Genomic DNA, 26,077 nt, shown 5'->3' on the forward strand with positions numbered 1-26,077 from the left:
TTCGATCCCTGTGAAACCCTACATTTCAGCAGTATAATGCACGACCGTATGTTGCTGGTCCTGTACGGGCCTCTCTGGATACAGAAAATGTTCGATTGCTGCCGTGGCCACCACATTCTCCAGATCTCTCACCAATTGAAGTCGTCTGGTCAATGGTGGCCGAGCAACTGGCTTGTCACAATACGCCAGTCACTACTCTTGATGAACTGTGGTATCGTGTTGAAGCTGCATGGGCAGCTGTACCTGTACTCGCCACCCAAACTCTGTTTGACTCAATGCCCAGGCGTATCAAGGCCGTCATTATGGCCAGAGGTGGTTGTTCTGGGTATTGATTTCTCAGGATCTATGCACCCAAATTGCGTGAAAATGTTATCAGATGTCAGTTCCAGTATAATATATTTGTCCAATGAATACCCGTTTATCATCTGCATTTCTTCTTGTTGTAGCAATTTTAATTGCCAGTAGTGTATTCCGCTGTTGCGGCACAGGCAAAGTTCAATTGTGGAAACTAAGCAACTGAATGTTACAAATAATGTTATTAAAGAATACGGCCGACCGACTACATCAATTAAGAGGGCACGTACATTCGCGAATGAGTGGTCAAAAATAAAATAAGCGTCAATACTGTGTAGAAAATGAGTCTTAAATATAGTTTCGCTTGTACACACTGAATTGTATGCAAACATACGAACGGAATAGAGGCACATACATTTTGAGTGCAATCATCCACCGTTGCCTGGATAAAAAGAATTACAGTTAAATGCGTTTATTCATCTTAGAACGTAAATGCGTGGACTTCTAAATTAACTGAAAAGAAAGTCTGCAGGTTCTGAATGTCGCGGCAAATGTATTGAAATTGACGGTAGCGGCCACGAAAGGAAAAAGATGAACACATTCACGTACCTCTACTGTTGAGCAGCGCCGCCCTGAAGATCGTCGTCTCCATTTAAATTCTCTGCATAAAATTAAAATAATAGTAAAAATTTTCCAGAATTTCAGTAGCTGGGACCCATGGTATCACATAAGACGAAATCGCTCTGCTTCCAAATCACTTTCATTATTTAACCCAATTTTATCAGTAAGGAATGGCACAGCACGTCTTAACACAAGGACAGGATAACAGCGAAAGGTAACTTATTCTAAAACTAATAAACGAAGAGCGTAAAGCTTCTTTTGTGCAGCAAATGCTTTACGCATTAATCTCTGGTATATTCATAAATTTTTTTTATATAATTCCTTTACTGCGTGAAGCAGACAGTGATTGCTGTGAGATTATTGAAAAAGGTACAGATGGGCATGTCAGATGGTTGCAGCAGAGGTGATCCTACCTTTTGATACGTGGGCTGGTCTATATAGTTTGTTCGATGTGTTTGAACACTGAAAGAAATAATATAGTTTATATTATGGGTCATCGAAAAATTTTCAGCCGGTAATGTAAATTAAATAAGAATCCGCAGATGCCTCTCCACAGGTGAGGCATCTGGCACGAAGCACAATTTTTTGTTTATTTGTTATTCAATTTTACAACGATCGTTTTGGGAGGATAGGATAGGTGGTTGGCTGTGGCCTTGCCGAAGGAACCGTCCTGACATTTTTCTGAAATGGTTTACAAAAGCAAACTCCATTCTCCCGAATATGCAGTCAGTGCCTGAACAACTGCACTGCCTCATCCGGTTGGTCCCGATGTACAATGCTCTTTTGCCCACAAACAATTTTCAGCAGATCACTTATAATATGTCATAATTTTGCACTGTATCACAGTATGTGCTGTAGACTCTCTCTGGTGTTATGTAACGTATTGACTGGTTGGGTCTGCGTACAAAATAGGAGCACTTCCTTCCGCGCAAAAGACATGGCATAGCGACCATGAACTAACCGTACAAAACCCGCTCGGGACAACGTATAACAATAAACTAGCGAAGGAAGTATGATGGCCAGTTAATTTACATGTGGTTGGAGCGTTAGATAAGTAAGTAAAAGACAATGTCAGGCTCTATTTAAACAGGGTCTACTACGATCTGTGTACGCACTCTGTGACGTAAAGAGAAAACACATACCTTCAACAACTTGTGACGCGTAGTGGAATGTGGCTTATCTATCAGATGCAAGCGTACAAATTCTCGTAGCGCCGTGAGTTGCGGCTCCTTGTGGTGGGGACTCTGATTAAGAGAGGGAGCAGGCGGCAGTTGGCTGCAGGGGAGCCGCGCAGCAGTTGAGGTCTGGACGTCGGCCCGGAGCCATGCGGGTGTAGCCGTGGGCAACTGACGGAGGAACCAGGGCAGCCAGCCGCACTTCGACACGGCAGTGGCAGCCCAGGTATGGACAGCAACGCCGTCGCTCAGTGCGGACTGCCCGTCACTAAAAGTTGGTCAGGTGTGAGTCGGGCTCGCGCTCTGAGGGTTATGTACGAGCTTAATTCTGTATACAGGGTGGTCCATTGATCGTGACCGGGCCAAATATCTCACGAAACAAGCGTCAAACGAAAAAACTACAAAGAACGAAACTTGTCTAGCTTGAAGGGCGAAACCAGATGGCGCTATGGTTGGCCCACTAGATGGCACTGTCATAGGCCAAACGGATATCAACTACGTTTTTTTAAAATAGGAACCACCATTTTTAATACTTATTCGTGTAGTACGTAAAGAAATACGAATGTTTTAGTTGTACCACTTTTTTCGTTTTGTGATAGATGGCGCTGTAATAGTCACAAACATATGGCTCACAATTTTAGACGAACAGTTGGTAACAGGTAGGTTTTATAAATTAAAATACAGAACGTAGGTGCGTTTGAACGTTTTATTTCGGTTGTTCCAATGTGATACATGTACCTTTGTGAACTTATCATTTCTGAGAACGCATGCTGTTACAGCGTGATTACCTGTTAATACCACATAAATGCCATAAATGCTCAAAATGATGTCCTTCAACCTCAATGCATTTGGCAATACGCGTAACGACATTCCTCTCAACAGCGAGTACGTTCAAATGGCTCTGAGCACTATGGGACTTAACTTCTGAGGTCATCAGTACCCTAGAATTTAGAACTACTTAAACCTAACTAACCTAAGGACATCACACACATCCACGCCCTAGGCAGGATTCGACCCTGCGACCGTGGCTGTCGCGCGATTCCAGACTTTAGCGCCTAGAACCACTCGGCCACCGCGGTCGGCACAGCGAGTAGTTCGCCTTTGGTAATGTTCGCACATGCATTGACAATGCGCTGACGCATGTTGTCAGGCGTTGTTGGTCGATCACGATAGCAAATATCCTTCAAATTTCCCCACAGAAAGAAATCCGGGGACGTCAGATCCGGTGAACGTGCGGGCCATGGTATAGTGCTTCGAGGACCAATTCACCTGTCATGAAATATGCTATTCAACCGCACGCGAGCTATGTGCCGGACATCCATCATGTTGGAAGTATATTGCCATTCTGTCATGGCAGTGAAACATCTTGAAGTAACATCGGTAGAACATTACGTAGGAAATCAGCACACATTGCGCCATTTAGATTGCCATCAATAAAATGGGGACGAATTATTCTTCCTCCCATAATGCCGCACCGTACGAGGTGCATTCAAGTTCTAAGGCCTCCGATTTTTTTTTCTCCGGACTGGAAAGAGATAGAAACATGCGCATTGTTTTAAAATGAGGCCGCGTTCATTGTCAATACGTCCCAGAGATGGCAGCACCGTACGGCAGATGGAATTTTACCGCCAGCGGCGAATATGAGAACTGTTTTAAATACTTAAAATGGCGACGTTTTCCTTACTTGAACAGTGCAATCATTCGTTTTCTGAAATTGCGTGGTGTGAAACCAATTGAAATACATCGACAGTTGAAGGAGACATGTGGTGATGGAGTTATGGATGCGTCGAAAGTGCGTTCGTGGGTGCGACAGTTTAATGAAGGCAGAACATCGTGTGACAACAAACCGAAACAACCTCGGGCTCGCACAAGCCGGTCTGACGACATGATCGAGAAAGTGGAGGGAATTGTTTTGGGGGATCGCCGAATGACTGTTGAACAGATCGCCTCCAGAGTTGGCATTTCTGTGGGTCCTGTGCACACAATCCTGCATGACGACCTGAAAATGCCAAAAGTGTCATCCAGGTGGGTGCCACGAATGCTGACGGACGACCACATGGCTGCCCGTGTGGCATGTTGCCAAGCAATGTTGACGCACAATGACAGCATGAATGGGACTTTCTATTCATCGGTTGTGACAATGGATGACACGTGGATGCCATTTTTCAATCCAGAAACAAAGCGCCAGTCAGCTCAATGGAAGCACACAGATTCACCGCCACCAAAAAAATTTCGGGTAACCGCCAGTGCTGAAAAAATGGTGTCCATGTTCTGGGACAGCGAGGGCGTAATCCTTACCCATTGCGTTCCAAAGGGCACTACGGTAACAGGTGCATCCTACGAAAATGTTTTGAAGAACAAATTCCTTCCTGCACTGCAACAAAAACGTCCGGGAAGGGCTGCGCGTGTGCTGTTTCACCAAGACAACGCACCCGCACATCAAGCTAACGTTACGCAACAGTTTCTTCGTGATAACTTTGAAGTGATTCCTCATGCTCCCTACTCACCTGACCTGGCTCCTAGTGACTTTTGGCTTTTTCCAACAATGAAAGACACTCTCCGTGGCCGCACATTCACCAGCCGTGCTGCTATTGCCTCAGCAATTTTCCAGTGGTCAAAACAGACTCCTAAAGAAGCCTTCGCCGCTGCCATGGAATCATGGCGTCAGCGTTGTGAAAAATGTGTACGCCTGCAGGGCGATTACGTCGAGAAGTAACGCCAGTTTCATCGATTTCGGGTGAGTAGTTAATTAGAAAAAAAGTCGGAGGCCTTAGAACTTGAATGCACCTCGTACATTAACCCGCCAAGGTCGCTGATGTTCCACTTGTCGCAGCCATAGTGGATTTTCCGTTGCCCAATAGTGCATATTATGCCGGTTTGCGTTACCGCTGTTGGTGAATGACGCTTTGGCGCTAAATAGAACGCGTGCAAAAAATCTGTCATCGTCCTGTAATTTTTCTTCTGCCCAGTGGCAGAACCGTACACGACGTTCAAAGTCATCGCCATGCAATTCCTGGCGCATAGAAATATGGTACGGGTGCAGTCGATGTTGATGTAGCATTCTCAACACCGACGTTTATGAAATTCCCGATTCTCGTGCAATTTGTCTGCTACTGATGAGCGGATTAGCCGCGGCAGCACCTAAAACACCTACTTGGGCATCATCATTTGTTGCAGGTTGTGGTTGTTCCGCACTGGCGGAATGTTACGTGATACCACGTACTTATACGTTTGTGACTAATACAGCGCCATCTATCACAAAGCGAAAGAAGTGGTCCAACTAAAACATTCATATTTCTTTACATACTACACGAAAATGTAATAAAAATGGGGGTTCCTATTTTTAAAAAACGCAGTTGATATCCGTTTGACCTGTGGCAGCGCCATCTAGCGGGCCAACCATAGCTCCATTTGGTTTCCCCCTTCAAGCTAGACAGGTTTCGTTCTTTTGTAGTTTTTTCGTTTCATACTTATTTCGTGAGATATCTGGCCCGGTCACTATCAATGAACCACCCTGTATAAACCGTGCAGCCATTCCAGGAATCGATAATCTCGAAGATTTTTGTCCATTATCGCCATTGGTACTGGTAAGATTGGTTGTTTTGGGGAAGGAGACCAGACAGCGTGGTCATCGGTCTCATCGGATTAGGGATGGATGGGGAAGGAAGTCGGCCGTGCCCTTTCAGAGGAACCATCCCGGCATTTGCCTGGAGTGATTTAGGGAAATCACGGAAAACCTAAATCAGGATGGCCGGACCCGGGATTGAACCGTCGTCCTCCCGAATGCGAGTCCAGTGTCTAACCACTGCGCCACCTCGCTCGGCGGTACTGGTACAGGGTGTTTCAAAAAGACCGGTATATTTGAAACGGCAATAAAAACTAAACGAGCAGCGATAGAAATACACCGTTTGTTGCAATATGCTTGGGACAACAGTACATTTTCAGGCGGACAAACTTTCGAAATTACAGTAGCTACAATTTTCAACAACAGATGGCGCTGCAAGTGATGTGAACGATATAGAAGACAATGCAGTCTGTGGGTGCGCCATTCTGTACGTCGTCTTTATGCTGTAAGCGTGTGCTGTTCACAACGTGCAAGTGTGCTGTAGACAACATGATTTATTCCTTAGAACAGAGGATTTTTCTGGTGTTGGAATTCCACCGCCTAGAACACAGTGTTGTTGCAACAAGACGAAGTTTTCAACGGAGGTTTAATGTAACCAAAGGACCGAAAAGCGATACAATAAAGGATCTGTTTGAAAAATTTCAACGGACTGGGAACGTGACGGATGAACGTGCTGGAAAGGTAGGGCGACTGCGTACGGCAACCACAGAGGGCAACGCGCAGCTAGTGCAGCAGGTGATCCGACAGCGGCCTCGGGTTTCCGTTCGCCGTGTTGAAGCTGCGGTCCAAATGACGCCAACGTCCACGTATCGTCTCATGCGCCAGAGTTTACACCTCTATCCATACAAAATTCAAATGCGGCAACCCCTCAGCGCCGCTACCATTGCTGCACGAGAGACATTCGCTAACGATATAGTGCACAGGATTGATGACGGCGATATGCATGTGGGCAGCATTTGGTTTACTGACGAAGCTTATTTTTACCTGGACGGCTTCGTCAATAAACAGAACTGGCGCATATGGGGAACCGAAAAGCCCCATGTTGCAGTCCCATCGTCCCTGCATCCTCAAAAAGTACTGGTCTGGGCCGCCATTTCTTCCAAAGGAATCATTGGCCCATTTTTCAGATCCGAAACGATTACTGCATCACGCTATCTGGACATTCTTCGTGAATTTGTGGCGGTACAAACTGCCTTAGACGACACTGCGAACACCTCGTGGTTTATGCAAGATGGTGCCCGGCCACATCGCACGGCCGACGTCTTTTATTTCCTGAATGAATATTTCGATGATCGTGTGATTGCTTTGGGCTATCCGAAACATACAGGAGGCGGCGTGGATTGGCCTTCCTATTCGCCAGACATGAACCCCTGTGACTTATTTCTGTGGGGACACTTGAAAAACCAGGTGTACCGCCAAAATCCAGAAACAATTGAACAGCTGAAGCAGTACATCTCATCTGCATGTGAAGCCATTCCGCCAGACACGTTGTCAAAGGTTTCGGGTAATTTCATTCAGAGACTACGCCATATTTTTGCTACGCATGGTTGATATGTGGAAAATATCGTACTATAGAGTTTATCAGACCGCAGCGCCATCTGTTGTTGAAAATTGTAACTACTGTAATTTCGAAAGTTTGTCTGCCTGAAAATGTACTGTTGTCCCAAGCATATTGCAACAAACGGTGTATTGCTATCGCTGCTCGTTTAGTTTTTATTGCCGTTTCAAATATACCGGTCATTTTTGAAACACCCTGTAAGATACCAGTCCCAGCGATTCCACGACTTCAAAGTATGTGTTAATTTCAAGTCTGAAGTCGGAGAGCAAATGACGAAAGAAAACTTTTCTGGCGTGTGATGTAATTAAACATTCACAGTTGTCGAATATTTTCATTTATTTTTACTTCTAAACCTTCCTTCCTGCCGAATGTCTTGAGACTAGGTCAACGAGAAGTACCCTACAAGTCTTAATGAGCAAGTTTGCGAGTATCAAAATCTATGCGTTAAAAGGTCGTACTTTCTGATAGCTTCGACTTAGAAGATTATACAGTGTGAGTCACCTAACATTACCACTGAAAGCACCTCCCAAACCACAACAAACACTGAATAACCAATTCCGCAGACCGAAAGTGAGGAGAGGGGCTGGTGTAACTCGTTAATGCTTACCACTGAGAAATACACAGAAGTATGATTTTCAACACATACTTATGTGTTTTTTTTAAATGGAAACCTGTTATTATTTATAGCACAATTGAAAATACAAAAAAATACTTAATCAGTCCAGTTTCTTACATCGTAAAATGTTAATACATGTAGAGTAATTTGTAACATGAAGTTGACGCTTGAGGAAGTCCGCGGCAGTTCAGTCGTGGGTATCGGAGAGAACCGAATTAACTAGGGGATACAAAAAAGAGCAGTGATGTAACGTAGGTGCCGAAGAGACATGAACAGCGCGTTACGTCCACTTGCCAACATTTTTATTAGTCTTTTTCTCTAAAGAATACTCTACGGCACTGATTCGTTAGTAGAAAATGTGCATAACATGAGAAAGTAGTTAACTTACAAATTTGTTTTTTGTTTTCGATTACAGAATGTAAAAGAGTGTATCCTGGCATTTCAGGCCAATAAGTGTTCAAAGTGGTGCCCATCATTTGCTTCACACATTTGCAGTCTACCGCGTAATGAATGTCTTACACGACGCAGTACATCTGGTGTAATGTTGCCACAGGCTGCCTCAATACGACGTTGCATATTCTCTCGGGTTGTAGGCACATCACGGTACACGTTATCCTTTAACGTACCCCACAGAAAGAAGTCTAAAGGTGTTATTTATGCGTCCACGTTCTGTAAAACGCCCGTCGAACATTCTGTCAAGGGTCAGCCTAGTGTTCATTGCAGAATGTGCAGGAGCACCATCGTGTTGACATACGTCTACACGTTTCCAGCAGGACATTTTGTAGCAATGTTGGCAGATCATTTTGTAGAAACTCGATGTATTTTACAGCATTTTGGGTACCTTCAATGAAGTGGGGCCCAATGAGATGGTAGCCAATTACTCCTTACCATATATTTACATTCCACGGTCCCTGTCGTTCTGCCTGTCGAAGCCAGCGAGGGTTGTCAACTGACCATGTTTCGTAAATTCATTGCACTGTGGCTTGTGAAACCTGCTTCATCGGTAAACAGGTAGAACTGCAACGCATTCTCTGTTAATGCCCATTGAGAGATATTCACTCGATTATTAAAGTCATCTAAATGTAATTGCTGATGCAGCGACTCATGATACGGGTGAAATTTGTGACGAAGTATGCGCATTACACTACTTCGACTCATTGCACTACCTCTAGCGATGTCACGTGAACTCATGTGTGGGCTCACGGCAACAACAGCTAACAAACCAACTGCATCTACCTCTCCTGCGATGGGTTTGTTACGGACCCGTTTGCGTGGTACGACCATACCTGTTGCATACAATTGTTTGAAGATATTTTCAATGCGACACGTTGGATGATCTCTATTCGGGTACCTTTCTGCTTACAAACTGCAGGCTGCAGCTGCATTTTGGCTACACTCGCCATAGATGAGTACCATCTCTGCCTTTTCAGAGTTAGAATAAAATATTTTCAGGGTTCTTACAACACTTTACACACTGTTATACTTGTGACCTTCTCACATTCCTACTGTGCGTACTTCTATTCTTACTTGTGTACGGTATACTATCACAGACGTCCGGTAACACAGTGTATTACAGTTATTCTGAGTACAAGGACTAATTCAGCAAGCGCTATATGCAGACACTGAGACAGCCAAACTCGTAAACATTGTAGTCCTCGTAAACATACCCCTACAGATCATGCTTGTTACAACACGCGACTGAACGTCTGAGGTTTCAAGCGTCAAATTTACGTTACAAATTACTCCGGATGTACTTAACATTTTACAATGTAACAAACGGCATTGATTGAGTATTTGTTTCTATTTTCAGTTGTATCAAAAGTAATAACAGGTTTCCATCTAAAAGAACATAAGTAAGGGACAAAAATCAGACTACCGTGCATTTCTCAATGGTTTGTATTAACCAATTCCATGAGCCCCTCTCCTCACTTTCGGTCTGTGGAATTGGTTATTCAGTGCTTGTCGTGGTTTGGGAGGTGTTTCCAGTGGTAATGTTAGACAACTCACACTGTATATATTACAGAACCAATGAACCATAGATTCCTGTATGTAACATAAATGTCAACTTGATACGTCTACGCGTTCTTGAGAAATGGTTCAAATGGCTCTGAGCACTATGGGACTCAACTGCTGTGGTCATAAGTCCCCTAGAACTTAGAACTACTTAAACCTAACTAACCTAAGGACATCACGCACATCCATGCCCGAGGCAGGATTCGAACCTGCGACCGTAGCGGTCGTGCGGTTCCAGACTGTAGCGCCTTTAACCGCTCGGCCACTCCGGCCGGCGTGTTCTTGAGAAAAAGGGGTCTTTACAGACATACAGTCAGATAAAAAAAAGATTTTTTTCATGTCATATAATTATAATTTAAAATTGGATATTTTCTCTTTACTTTTACTGTGGAACTTTTCTTCTTGCCAAATTTCATTATTCTAGGCCAAGGGGAATTACCCTGCAGGTTTTGGTGAGTGAGTTTGCGTGTATCAAAATATGTGCCAAATAGCCGTATCGTTTGACTGATTTGATTTAGAAGTTTCAGATTGTTACACCACCAAGGGACCGTAGATCTTAATGCGTGACATAAATTTCAGCGTGATACGTCTAACCATTCCTGAGAAAATGTCGGATAGATTGACAGATGGACAACAAAGTGATCCCACAAGGGCTCCGTTTTACCGACTGGAGTACGGAGCATCGTAAAAAATACTACAATAAGCGGACAATTATGCAATCACTCGACGAGCGCTAGCCACAAAGTTGTAATTATCATGTCCAAAAAACGTAGCAAGACGATGATACTTAGTGATGGTGTTATCTATTCTCTACAATGCGTCGTATATTTCCCAACGATGGATGCCTTGCTGCAGACCTTCCACCAAGAAAATCAAGTCGTCCTCGTTATAGACATACCAGTCCCTTTGTGCCATGTTAGCAGAAGAAGAAAGGGGGTCGGGGGGGGGGGGGGGGGGAGGAAGAGAAGGGGGTGGCGGTTCTCGCGTTCCGCATTCTAAAAAAATTGAAGGTTGAATCTCGACCGCTGTAGTTCATATACGACGGTTATTCGGAAAGTAAGATCCAATTGTTTATAAAACATACCACCATCACAATCTTATTCAAACACCTTTTTTTAATATCTAATTTCTCATATGTTTCTCTGTTTTTACACACTTTACAAACCTCTTTAAACATTTGTCACAACGTTCTACAAGCTTATTTATGGATTCTTCCGTCGCTTCCTGACAGAACTATTGGCGGCCGGAGATGCCGTGCGGTTTTAGGCGCTACAGTCTGGAGCCGAGCGACCGCTACGGTCGCAGGTTCGAATCCTGCCTCGGGCATGGATGTGTGTGATGTTCTTAGGTTAGTTAGGTTCAATTAGTTCTAAGTTCTAGGCGACTGATGACCTCAGAAGTTAAGTCGTATAGTGCTCAGAGCCATTTGAACCATTTGACAGAACAATTCCATATTGAGGGTTGAATAACACTTTGGCCGTTTTTTTGTTCTACTGATTTTTATTTGTGTAAACTAGTTTTCGGCTTATTGTGCCATCTTCAGATAACTACTGGCTATTGTTTACAAGGAGCTTGTGTTATTACGAACCACACATTCTGCACTAAGATACAACGCGCTTATATACGATCTTTAGTTGTGGTATTGTCTTTGGAATTGACAAACGGGTGTTTTGACATTTTGTTATGTAAAACTGTCCCTTAATATAATAAATGACATTTTATGGTTTGTCAGTATCATATATGACAACAATTAGAATTATTTAGAATACACATTATTACAAAATTACAATTTTTCGTATTTGTTGTGAACAGTTGCACTGGACACTAATGGTTGGTTGTACAACAGCGATGTTTTCTTTGGAGGCTACATTTTGTTATTACAAAAATTGTGCATTAATATATACCAAATATTACATTGTTACAATTGAGTTACAGTTAGGAATGTACACACATAAGGGGTATTACATTATTTTGGGGTGTGAATTTGTTTACTATTGGCACACTTTGTGGTTATTAGCAGGTACACTGTACTGTGTAATGTTTAAGAGTGGTGATGTGCTCAGTTGCAATTGGTCATTTAGGACCAGATGGGGATTTAGGGCTAAGTGTTCGTTAATTTCAAGTTGTTCTAGTGGGCTGAGTTTTCTGCCTTTGTTGGCTATATGTAGCATTTCTATGTGTGTTAGATATTTGTGTCCTTCTTTGAGCACATGTTCAGCAAAGGTGGAGTCTGATTTATTTAATCTTCGCTGCGTTCATGTTCAGTCAGCCATGTTGATATGAACTGGCCCATTTGACCAATGTACAGTTTATTGCAGTCGGTGCAGGTTATTTTGTAGACCCCACTGTTGCTTAGTTTATCTGTTTTGTCCTTGCTGTTGAATAGGAGATTAGCTGTAGTGCCAAATGGTTCAAATGGCTCTGAGCACTATGGGACTTAATAGCTACGGTCATCAGTCCCCTAGAACGTAGAACTACTTAAACCTAACTAACCTAAGGACAGCACACAACACCCAGTCATCACGAGGCAGAGAAAGTCCCTGACCCCGCCGGGAATCGAACCCGGGAACCCGGGCGTGGGAAGCGAGAAGCTGTAGTGCCCCTTACGTAAAATGACGTTTAATAGTTTTGGGATTTCAGTGTTTTGGCTAGTTTGTCTGATAGCTTACCTAGATATGGAATAGTACACCAGTAGATTTTTGGTGTGGTTGTTATTGAAGAGGTGGCATAAATGTAGGGGAAGATTTTCCTTCTTTGTTTCTTGTACAGGATTTTGTCAAGTAACTCAGGGTTTTAGCCATTGTGTAACCTCCCAACAGAAAAAAATTATATCATTCATATTGAGCGTTACCTCCCAACAGTTTATTATTCCGTAACCTTGCAATAATAACGTGACTAACCTCCCAATAAAAAAATGTGACTCATATATAACCTTTCAATAATTAACTGACTGTGAATCTAAACTGGTAAACTTGGATCTCAGCAGTGCTTCGTAATGGCCCTGAAAGATCATTCTGAATAAATTTAAAATTCTTACCTCAATGAAGTCGCCGGATAACGCATTGCTCCTATAAGACATTTTTCTGGCACAGCCCAGTGCAATGCTGGACGCTAGATTTGTCATGTATAAAATGAAACAACTGATTTTTCTCTACGATAATCAGGACGACCATGGATTGCAGAAATTAGTAAATTCCTTAAATTCAAATGAGTGATTGTCAAAAAGTTAATTTTATAAAAAAGATTATTATTAAAAGATTTTTTAAAACATTTACATGGCACTTGATATATCAATAGTACAAATTTAGTTGTAACAAATTAGATATGCGTGCGGCTGTTTTACCTTATACTACATCGCTCAGGCACGACCGGCCCAACCGTCCGGCGATCAGCTACCACTACTACTGCCAACACAGGTCTTACTGCCACCGACACTGCTCTCTGGTCTGCGATTCTATTATAGCTTATATATCGCACGCAGCGCGTGAGCAATCCATCGAAATTACATCTGCTCGAGTGCGCTAGCAACAAATTCCTTGGTCATGGACCTCTTATAATTGTTATGGCTTTTGTATCCCTACGTCATAGACGTCTGCTGCCTGTGACGGCAATCAGTTTATAATTGCTTCTGTTGCCATGTGCTCGCAGCCGAGAAACTATTTTAGAAAAACCGATCGGCGCCAAGTCAGGAATCTACGGTGGGTGGACAATATGTCTCCATCCAGAAAATGTGATCAGATTCTGGGTGTAAAGGCAGAATGGTTTCTGGCATTGTCATGCAGCAACAAAACTCCAGACATCAGGAGGCGGCGTCGCTTTTTCCGTACTGCAGGACGGAGTTCAGTCAGCGTAGCACAGTAAGCGGCTGTGTTTATTTCAGTCGCTTGCTGCATAAACTCGACTAACAAGACCCCACGTATATCCCAAAACACGGTTTCCATAGCCTTGCGTATTGAGGTTGTCTGCTTGGTCTTCAGTTTGACTGCTGATGTCGTCTGACGTCATTCCATCGACTGACGTTTCAACTCTGGAGTCATGTGAGAAACCGTCTTGTCCCCTGTGACAGTGTTCTCTAAAGAACGATCACATTCCTTACGATATCTATCTAAAAAATCAAGAGCACAACCCACTGCTTCCATTTCGTGTTTCTCAGTAAGCAGCTTGGCAACAATTTGTGTGCACAGTTTGCGAAATTAGAAATTTTCAGAGACAATTTTGTGCAAAGTTGTTCTACTCACATTCAGAAATTCCTATACTAAAGCCGAAATGGTGAACCGCCGGTCTTCACAAATCATTTCGTGCACGGCTTTGAACAAATCTTCTCAGATCACTGATTGTCGGCCTGATCGCGGTTCGTCACGGACATTTTCATGTCCACCCATTTACGTAAGCACTTCGCTGTCACTCATAGCACGCCGTACACCTCATTTATCTGGCGATGAATTTCCGCTGCTTGAGTTTTTCTTGGTGTCAAAAACCTAACCACTTACCGTATTTCACAGTCGTCGGGCTGATCGAATGTTTTAAACATTTTGGACACTGTAAACCGCACCCCGTGACAAAAGCAACGTAAATGGCGTCTTTGAATGAGCAAGGCATACCGGGTGTCGGTGCACTCGCGCGTTTCTGTGTTTGTGTAACATTCGATTAGTTACGGCGACTCGGACTTTACTTTCCGAATAACCCTCGCAATTCCTATCCTATGAGCGACATCAGGAATTATGGTCTGGAGTGCGATTTCGTTTGACAGCAGGAGCACTCTCCTGAATATCCCAAGCACTCTGACTGCAAATTTGTACTTAATTGTGGTGATTAGACCTGTTGTGCTCCCATTCATGAGCAGCATCCAGAGAGTGTGTTCCAACCGCATAACGCACGCCCACATACCGCTGTTGTAGGAAACATGCTCTACAGATTGTCGACATCTTGCCTTGGCCTTCTCGATCACCAGATCTGTCTCCAATCGAGCACAGGGATATCAATGGACGACAGCTCCTGCGTCACCCACAACCAACATTAAACCTTCCCTGTATTGACCGACCAAGTGCAACAGGCATAAAACTCCGTCCCACAAACTGGCATACAGTACGTGTGCAAAACAATGCATGCACGGCTGCATGCTTGTATTCAACATTCTGGCGGTTACACTGATTATTAATGTACAGTCATGCTCAAAAGTATCCGAACGACCAGAATTGCATTTCGCCTGTTTCGCATGCAACCCACATAACGCAGCTGTCTAACAGGTCCTCTAATCGCTCTTTGGTACAGTCGTTTGACTATTGAAAATGGTTCCAACAAGTCACCACTAGAAAACACTGCTCTGTATCGCAATAACTCAAGATGTAAAGCAATACTACGATACTACAAATATCAGGGAACACCTTATCACAGGTAAGACTGTCCTTAAGGCTTGTAAGTTCACATTTATTACAATAAATGACATACCTGAAATGTTACCGCTCCCATTATTACGTCAGATAGGTAATGCACGTAGTAAGTTCGTCGTATTCATGATTTCCTCTTCAAAGTAACATACCGTACTTATTATTTAACACAAAATGACATTAAAAATTTAAGCTATTCACGAGCATCTAGTTGAGAATATGTATGAACATCAAATGACACGACGAACCGTCTCGTTCTGCATATGGATTCAAACCCAGGTCATGCAGACTAAGCAAAGATTTCGTGACTGACGGAAACTAACAGTCATTCCTGATTAGGCATACAGAGAGTGATATACCTCGATTTTAGACAGTATCAATTAGCAAATACCAACTTTAAATTACATAACGCAAACATTTTTAACGGACGCGAATTCCTACCCAGCACGTATCGTCCCTGTTAACGAACTACGAGAGATGTTAAATATTGCTCCTTGACAGGTAACTTATTTGAAATACCGTGAGGTAAAACTTTGTGTTTTTTTCCTTCCCAGGACTCCAACCCGGCACCTATCGCTGTTATATTCTAGAGAAAACGAACGTTAAATATTGGTTTGTTGCACCAGCAGTGACATGTGAGCATGTTTGAACTAGAAATAATATGAAGAAGAGTTCAGTGCTCACAGGGAATAGAGCCCCACACATATCGTTGTTGACTACACACAAAGAGACGTCAGCTACCGAATTTTTCTCCACCAGCAGCTCGGAATAATATCTTGAACTTACAGTGATCTCGCAAATAGTTCTGTGTCTCACTGGGAGTCAAAAACGTCAAATATCGTTAGTGTTGGCAACGAATGAAAATACATTAAAAATCGAAATTATTATCCACCAGCAGATAGGTGTGCTGGAGCTTGATAATACATAATGAAATCATTAGTGCCGGGCCAGGATTCGAACCCATTCACGCGCAATATGTGGAGATGTTGAGGAATCTGCAGTTTTGAACAAACAACAAATTGTAGCCGAGCTGTATTGTCACGAAGGGGTCAAATTCCGCGTTAAGGGCGGTCTGAGTTGCATTTCCAGTTCAGAACCAATTTTATCGACATACAGAAGCTCAGATAAAAGATGGAATAAGTGTCCTGTGAGCCTACATAGCGTTTGTTTCATCACTACAAGTAAATAACTAGTATAGGAAAGGTTACTGGTGATAGAGTTTCTACATGTCGCCACACCAGACTTTATTATGGCTCAACCTAACATCTACTTGGTAGAGAAGGAATATCATTTTTAATGTGAATTTCAGACCACTATGCCATTACCGGTATATCTTCTTCACTTGGTGGAGCCAGAAGAGAATGGAATCTATCTCCCCTATCTAAAATCATTGACCGTAGTTGGAATCGAACCCAGATCATAGATATATGAACCTATCATCAGCCCAACAGATCACCAAATCCTCCTCTCAGTGGCTCATTTTTCTATCATAACGCCGTTGTACCACACTGGCTGAGAATTCTGACACACAGGCTCCCTGTATCAATTTGCAGCATGTTCAGTAAATTCATTTACTTGGTTGACCGAATCACCATGAACTAGCTGCCTCAGCTACCCAGTGCATGCATTCAACTTTATTTTGTAATTACCAAAATAAAATCACGTAACTGCCACCAACACAGAACTGCCAACAGTGTAGGATGCAGAAATTTAAATAGGAAGTGTTCCTTTCCACTTGAGCTACTCTATTGCGCTATCTGTTTGTTGAAAACGTCGCGCAGTGCAAAAGAAAAGGTATAACTCTTTGTCTCTCATAAGTATTGACCTTGCGATATGCATTACCCCACAGCGCTGTGGAATGCAGAATTTCTGGAGGAATTATTGTTGACTTCTGGTGCTGTTATAACTACTTGTCAGCTAGTGGCGTAATGGTAATTATCGCGCATGGTAGATGACATGTCACTGCTATATTTTTTAAAACGCAATTCTGCTGTCTGCTAAAATCATCAATCTACTGGAACTTGTAACATAATTTCCTTCACTTCTCAACCCAAAATAGTCCTATGTGAAAAAAGGGCTAACTTCTGCGACATTTTGTTCATTTCAGGTTTAATAGACAGCCAGACAGTAGATGCATCTCGAAACTTTTGTATTATGTATGGGTAGAGTGCATCGTGCCAAAATACGTCGGAAAAGTATTTTCTACATTAACTGTCGTCTGGTAGTGGCATTTTATTCTTCTTCAAACTTTGTTTGACAGCTTTAACTCATAACAAGTTTTCTTCATGCATGTAATCAATAAACTGCATGTGCATTTTCAGACTGTTATAGACAACATCAGAGAATTCGCATATATCGTTGATGATTACTTTCTCTCTCATTTTTACTATTGTTTTAACAACATTAAAGGAAAACTTACGAAAATTGTGAATTGTATTATAAAAAAATGAAATAAAACTACCCACGATAACCTTACGACGAATGTCTGTTTTAATAAAACTGAGTATCTGTACACAAGCGTGCCTCTATCGTCACGAAGTGGTAAAATATTACTCACTTAGATTTTGATTGGGTCTGTGTTTCATTGGTATGCTGTGTCATACTCAAACTTACAAGCCTTAAGGACATTCTTACCTGTGATATTTCCCTGATATTTGTAGTATCGTAGTATTACTTTACATCTTGAGTTATTGCGATACAGAGCAGTGTTTTCTAGTGGTGACTTGTTGGAACCATTTTCAATAGTCAAACGACTGTACCAAGGAGCGATTAGAGGACCTGCTAGACAGTTGCGTTATGTGGATTGCATGAGAATCAGGCGAAATGCAATTCAGGTCGTTCGGATACTTTTGAGCACGACCGCACCAGCATTTCACATTTGCATTGCATACCTGAGGAGCTATGACTATTCGTTCATCTTCACTAATGGGAAACACATCTCCTCTACTGAGCAAGTGTTCATAGCTGTTAGAGCCCACGTTTATGGACATTTTTTATCGTTTTTATCCACTCTACCACTACTGAAAGTTACCAACCTTACACTCTTCGCAACACAAGAACCGGTACATGTATTCAACTGTCAGATGTATCAGAATGGTTTTCGTTTATAATTTTCGACTCGTTCGTTTCCGGTACAGGGATCCTTACTTCAAATTAATACATTTATCGTTCTCCATCATCCTAGAAAGTCTGTAACATCATCACGGAATCAACCCGTGTGTACGTACATTTAGAAACGCCCGCGCCTATAACTTTGACGCTCTTTAGTCTCATTGGATGACGTTTCCGGACATGGGTTCCTACTCAAAATACGATGTACTCACTCCCCTCTACAAGTCCAAGAAGTCTGTAACGGCGATTTCCGACCACCCTGTATATGTAGAGAGAGAAAATTTAATAAAGCATTTTTTATTTGGACACGAAATGTATTCGAAGCTGTGAATACGAACACAGATCAGTTGTATATGGCAATGACGAAAATGAAAATTTGTACTACACCGAGACTCGAACCTGAATTTCCCCTTTACGCGAGCGGTCGTCTTATCCGCCTTTTTTTAATTTTTAAGTTTTACCGGTATCGGAGTTTGGTCCGGGTGGACGTCACACGACAGCCCTTCAAGATGATCGTTGAATACTTCACGCAGTTTTTTATTTATTATTATTATTATTATTATTATTACAGAGGGCAGCCAGCCTCTGACCGGAGATGCTGAACTACCGTGCCGGCTTCCGCTTTGGCTCTCTGGGCATGACTCACGGACAGACCTAAATTTCCATACGTCGTCGTCTCTACGTCACAGCCTGTACTCGTACACAAATCATGCAGTTCCCGTACAGGGGATGACATTTTAATTGAAAGTCGCTGCCTGCTATCGGCGGATCAGTACGACATTGCAGTGACTGTGTTGTTAAGAACGATGCAATGATCTTTCGGATACAATGCGTTTCTGAAGGAACATTCTATGGTTCTTCTTAACAACACAGACACTACAACATTTTATTTTTTATTTACTTGCTAAAACATGACAACTTATCTTTTATGCTTGCACGCAGTAATATTCGTCTATTGTTCTTTTAACAAATAATGAATGCAATGAACGTTCAAATGACAAACAGATAGTTTCGTGTGATTTAATTATAGTTTAACAAGTTTCAGATTTTTATTTTTACTTGTACTGCAAAACCTAGCTTGTTCGTAAATTTCATAATTCTAGTTTAACTGGAAGTACCTTATGGATTTTGATGAATGAGTTTTCGAGAACCAAATACGTGGCATAAATGATCGTTTCTTTTGTTTTCGTTGACTTAGGAACTTAACGTTTCTACACCGTCAAGGGACCGAATACCTTATACGTAACATAAATTGTAGCTTGATACGTCGACCGGCTTCTGAGAAGAAATGTCCTTAACAATCGGACAACCAGACAGATACACGCACGGCAAAATTTGTGGTTGCCTACGGAACCATGGGGCGCGCACCTCTCCGTCTGAAGCAAATCTACGGCGAGCCTACATGTTGGCAAGATTCTTTCGACTACGTTGCAGAAGAGTCGCTGGGAAACCCTTACACGCCCTCTGTACAGTCTCGATCCCTCCCGATGTAATTTCCATATTTTTGGAGATTTCAGGAAAGATAATCGTGGCCATTTATTTGCTTTGGATTAAGAGGTGTACGCCTGGGTACAATCATGATGTCTTAGGCAGTCGCAAAAATTTTTCCATGAAGGCACAGTGGAGTAAAGCCATTAACATTTACAATGATTACTTTTGAACAGTTTACTTACTTATTTCCTTCCGTCTCCTTTTCATTTGACTCCCCTTATACAGGGTGTTACAAAAAGGTACGGCCAAACTTACAGGAAACATTCCTCACACACAAAGAAAGAAAATATGTTATGTGGACATGTGTCCGGAAACTCTTACTTTCCATGTTAGAGCTCATTTTATTACTTCTCTTCAGATCACATTAATCATGGAATGGAAACACACAGCAACAGAACGTACCAGCGTGACTTCAAACACTTTGTTACAGGAAATGTTCAAAATGTCCTCTGTTAGCGAGGAGACATACACCCACCCTCCGTCGCATGGAATCCCTGATGCACTGATGCAGCCGTGGAGAATGGCGTATTGTATCACAGCCGTCCACAATACGAGCACGAAGAGTCTCTACATTTGGTACCGGGGTTGCGTAGACAAGAGCTTTCAAATGCCCCCATAAATGAAAGTCAAGAGGGTTGAGGTCAGGAGAGCGTGGAGGCCATGGAATTGGTCCGCCTCTACCAATCCATCGGTCACCGAATCTGTTGCTGAGATGCGTACGAACACTTCGACTGAAATGCGCAGGAGCTCCATCGTGCATGAACCACATGTTGTGTCGTACTTTGTAAAGGCACATGTTCTAGCAGCACAGGTAGAGTATCCCGTATGAAATCATGGCGGTGAATCGAGGAAGTACAGTACATACTGACGAAACTAAAATGAGCTCTAACACGGAAATTAAGCGTTTCCGGACACATGTCCAGATAACATCTTTTCTTTACGTGTGTGTGAGGAATGTTTCCTGAAAGTTTGGCCGTACCTTTTTGTAACACCCTGTATAAAAGCAGCCTCAAACATCTGATTACATAGCAATTAAGCTAATGTATTCAATATTTCTCATTTTGCTTGTAGAACGTGGGCCATATGTGGTAGAGTCATATGAGAATTAGTTTCCAATACAGTTTTTAAACTCATAAATATTTACACAAGCAATATTTAAAATTATATACACTTTTTTTTCTGAAAAGCTTGTTTTTCTCCTATACTATGCGTCGTACAATGATATAGTTTTCCACACCTACATAGATATTCCGCAAGTCATCGTAGAGTGCGTGGCGGGGGGTACCCTGTACCACTACCAGTCTTTTCCATTCGCGTTCCACTCACGAGTAGAGTGAGGGCAAACGACTGTGTATATGCCGCAGTATGATCGCTAATTTCTTGAATATTCGTGATTCTTACGCGCAATGTATGTTGACGGCAGTATAATCGTTTGGGAGACAGCTTCAGATGCCGGTTTCCCAAATTTTCTCGATAGTGTTTCTCGGAGAGAACGTTGCCTTCCCTCCAGGAATTCCCATTTGAGTTCCCCAAGCATTTCCGTAACACTTGCGTGTCGTTCAAACTTACCGGTAAGAACTCTAGCAACCCGCCTCTGAATTTCTTCGATGCCTTCCTTCAGTTCAGCCTGATACGGACCCCAGACACTCGAGTAATATTCAGAATTGGTCGCACTAGAGTCCCATATGCCCACGTTGGGCCTTAACCTAACCCACATTGGGCCTTAACCTAACCCACGTTGGGCCTTAACCTGCCCTGTAATTGTCATACGAATAAGTCGACCTTTCGCCTTACCTGCCAGAGTTCTCAAATGCTCGTTCCATCTCATATCACTTTTCAACATTATGCCCAAATATTTAAACGACTTCACTGTGTCAAGCCGGACACCAGTAATACTGTATCCGCACATTACAGGTTTGATCCTCCTACTCATCCGCATTAACTTACGTTTTTCCACATTTAGGGGTAGCTGCCATTCATGACACCAACTGGAAATTTTGTCTAAGTCGTCTTATACCTTCCTACAGTCAGTCAACCTCGACACCTTACCCAGTATCATCAGCAAGCAACCGCAGATCGGTGCCCACCCTGTCCGCCAAATCAGTTACGTACAGAGCAAAACAGCGGTACTATCACAGTTCCCTTGGGAACGTACATTCAGCGGTACATGTGATTACTGCCTGTAAAATATGGTTCGAATAGAATTAGTAGTAAGGAAGCAGTAAGTCAATACGTCATCTTGATTCTAAAGTCCCATCACATGAACAATAAGAATATAATAACCGGTAACCCGTTTCTCTTTCGATATTTTGTGGGGCTGTAAGTGAAGAAATTGTTCGAAATAGTATTTACAGTGTGTTGGAAATTGTTAAGTGCTCTCATTACCAAAGACTGGATGGGTACACAATGTATATTTTGCGCACTGGAATTATGCTGTCTCTCCTCATTGTCATCTGTCTCCTTAGCTGAGTTCTCTGGGCGTCTGATTGCTATGCAGTGAGCACAGGCTCGATTCCCGACTGGGTTGGAGATCTTCTGCACCTGCGGACTGGGTGTTCTGTTATCTTCCTCCTCATTTCATCACTATCAAAACTCAAATCGTCCCATGTGGTGTCAATTGAAAAGACTTGCAATTCGGCGGCCAACTCCTCCAGGTGGGGACTCACGGCAATCACTGCCATATGATCATTTCACTTTTTTCTCATTTTCCCTTTTTTTTCTTGTGCCTTTGTTACACCTTGGTGCAAGGTCGATATGGTTGTTAACGGATTTGGCATGGCTAGTTAAAGGGATGGCCAGATGCCCTTCCTGTCGTCACCAAATTACCTCCCGTGATGGAATATGTGTACCCTGTGTACCCCTGTGAAAGTGGGCGGAAGTTTCTGAGAGGTTTGCAGATCGTGTAACTGAGGTGAGATTTGTGTACCAGCCTGATATTCACCTAGCGGGCTGTGGGAAACCGCCTAAAAACCACATTCAGACTGGCTGGCACACCGACTCTCGTTAATATATCGGGCAGATTCGATATGGGCCAATTAAAGTGTCTCCACCTTATGGAAATATACATAATAGATGTACGAGTTGTACACACATGGTTGACAACATGTGGAAGTTTGGATGTGGCCGTGAGTCGTATCGCATAGCCTAAAGATAAGGCAACAGTTCTGGAAAAGCGGGAAATCCGGGTTCGAGAGCCAGTCCGGCACAGATTTCACTCATCTCCATTCCGTTGCACAGCTGAAGGTTTTCCATACTAGAAACTGCGAATACGTTTCATGCATTTCGTAACGGCTATACTCACCGCAGTGCATGCATGTCCGATGGATTGTAGCATCGTTCTTTTGAACAACACAGGCACTGCCTTATCGCACCAAGGATTGTTCCAGACGTTTGGGCACAAATGAGAACAGAGGTGTTGAACCTCTGAACTATTTACAGGATAGTATTTCGAACTATGTAGGACAGCAGTGTAGAAATTTCCTCTATTAATATTTTGGTATTGTGGAATGGATGTTCCGGTTTTGTTACTTTGTTTTGAAACTGGTGTTACGTATCAGACCTTCTCTAATGACGCGCCGTAATATCGCGCTACCATAAAGGTGGCATGTACAAAACGCCAAAAGGAAAGGTTACACAGCGGGTTTTTCGTTCATAAATATACTAGTGTGCGATCACCACGGATGGCGATGTTCATGGGAGCATTAAGTGTTGCCACCTCTCGCTATATGAGGATAAGTAGAGAACTGTCGCACATGATCGTTTCCGTGGTCCAGGTATTATTTATAAAGAAAAGAATTAAAGAATTAAGGAACCCGCGACAAAATTGAGAGAGAGTGTACGAATAAGCAACACATTGCAGAGAGGGGTTCTCAGCTATTGCCAAGAACTCCTGTGTAGAATGAAAAGTGTTAACCGCAAGAAAATCTTTCGATTTGGATTTGAATACTTGGGATTTAACACTTATTATTTTGTTCTGCTGTGAGATAATTAAAAATGAGACCTACTGGGTAGTTCACACATTCCTGTACAGTGTTATCTAAACACATACGGCCGGCCGGAGTGACCGAGCGGTTCTAGGCGCTTCAGTCTGGAACCGAGCGACCGCTACGGTCGTAGGTTCGAATCCTGCCTCGGGCAGGGATGTGTGTGATGTCCTTAGGTTAGTTAGGTTTAAGTAGTTCTAAGTTCTAGGGGACTGATGACCTCAAAAGTTAAGTCCCATAGTGCTCACAGCCACTAAATACATGTGGTCTAGTGTGCGCTGCATAAATGTTGTAACTTTTCACGAATGAATCTATGTTGTCACCACAAATTCCATGTTGGAATATATGTACAGGGATGGTACAGATAGAAATCCGTGTAATTGCTGATTTTGGTGAAGAAAGCGTTAGAAAATTTGCATACCTTGCGCACTCTCAGCCACTGATGTCACGCAGAATAATTTTCTGGGAAAATTCCACACGTAACACCTAGCATTCACTGCACAGAAACGTGCTGTAAGCATAATATCTAGTGTCGATCCTCTAACTTCAGGTAAACAACTGTTTAATAAATTGCGTGCACTAACAACGCTCTCGCAAATCATTTACTCCATCACGAAATTTGTTGTGAAGAATCAGCATTAGTCGAAAATATTAGTAGCAATCATAACTATACTGATGGAAAAAAAATCGCGACATCAAAAAATAGCTGATATAGATAATTAAACTTCGAGAAACATTTATCCAAATAACATGTGTAAGTGATTAACATTGCATGATCATAGGTTAATATAAGCGCAAGATAGGTCATCGCAAAAGTGAAATGTTGTGAAGTGTTTTAGCCGCCATAGTGTTGAATGCAAGAGTGCAATCGTGCGTACATCGTATTGTCAATTTACAGGATGGAGTTCCATGCCTGTTGCACTTGGTTGGTCTATACAGGGGCGGTTTATTGAATTTATGGATGACGCTGGAGTCGTCGTCCGATGATATCCCACATGTGCTCGATTGGAGACAGTCCTGGTGATCGAATAGGTCAAGGTAAGATGTCGACACTCCGTAGATCATATTTGCTACAATAGTGGTATGTGGGCGAGTTTTATCCAGTTGGAAAACATCCCTGGAATGGTGCTCATGAATGGCACCACACTGATGTACAAATTTGTTTTCAGGGTGCTTTGGATAATGAGGAGAGTTCTCTTGCTGCCATACGAAATCGCACCGCACACCTACTCCAGAAGTAGGAGGAGGAGGATATTGGTGTTTAACGTCCCGTCGACAACGAGGTCATTAGAGACGGAGCACAAGCTCGGATTATGGAAGGATGGGGAAGGAAGTCGGCCGTGCCCTTTGAAAGGAACGATCCCGGCATTTGCCTGGAGTGATCTAGGGAAATCACGGAAAACCTAAATCAGGATGGCCGGACGCGGGATTGAACCGTCGTCCTCCCGAATGCGAGTCCAGTGTGCTAACCACTGCGCCACCTCCCTCGGTCCAGATGTAGGTTCAGTGGTTTAGGCACGCAGACAGACTGCTTGCATGTCCTCAACTGGCCTTCTAACCAACACCACGGTCGCCACTGTCACCGAGGCAGAGCCAGATTCCATCACAAAACACAACAGACCTCTACCCTGCCCTCCAATGGGCTCTCGCTTGACACCATTGAAGCAGCAAATGGCGATGGTTTGGGCTCAGTGGAAAGCGCGCTACAGGGGGTCTGGCTCGGAGCCGTCCTTGAAGTAACCGATTTGTAACAGTCCGTTGTGCCACTATGATGCCAACTGTGCTCAGACTGCTGCTTCAGATGCAGCATGATGCGCCAGAGTCTTACGCTGAACACGATGGTCTTTCCTCTAGGCAGTGCCAGGTGGCCGTCCGAAGCCCGCTCTTCTTCGGTACATTCTCGCGATCACCGCAGCCAGCAATCATGTACAGTGGCTACATCCTTTCCAAGTCTTTATACATTATGCAGAAAGGACATCCAGCTTCTCGTAGCCTTATTAAACGACCTCGTTCAAACTCAATGAGTTGCTGATAATGGCTTCTTTGTCGCCTTAAAGGCATTATTTACTAATACTCGCCACGCCCAATCTCTAAAGGTAACTAATACTCACGTCTGTTGCAGCGTGTATTTAAAACAAAGCTGATGTGCATCCTCATACAGACGCCACAACCGCCACTGTTATGCGACTGGCGTGAAATCTGA

At 43.0% G+C, this 26,077-nt stretch overlaps 1 protein-coding gene across 1 annotated transcript in view; it reads left to right on the forward strand.

The window, feature by feature from the left end:
- Positions 1 to 2,222: 2,222 nt before the first annotated feature.
- The window catches only part of LOC126092004 (sodium-coupled monocarboxylate transporter 1-like), a 191,880-nt gene continuing 168,025 nt past the window's right edge, over positions 2,223 to 26,077 (forward strand). Inside the window, exon 1 of the mRNA XM_049907380.1 lies at positions 2,223 to 2,316. The gene's annotated coding sequence lies outside the window, so the exon portion shown is untranslated. The remainder of the gene's footprint in view (positions 2,317 to 26,077) is intronic.

The sequence above is a fragment of the Schistocerca cancellata genome, chromosome 7 (genome assembly GCF_023864275.1).
Source record: "Schistocerca cancellata isolate TAMUIC-IGC-003103 chromosome 7, iqSchCanc2.1, whole genome shotgun sequence".
Classification (NCBI taxonomy): domain Eukaryota; kingdom Metazoa; phylum Arthropoda; class Insecta; order Orthoptera; family Acrididae; genus Schistocerca; species Schistocerca cancellata.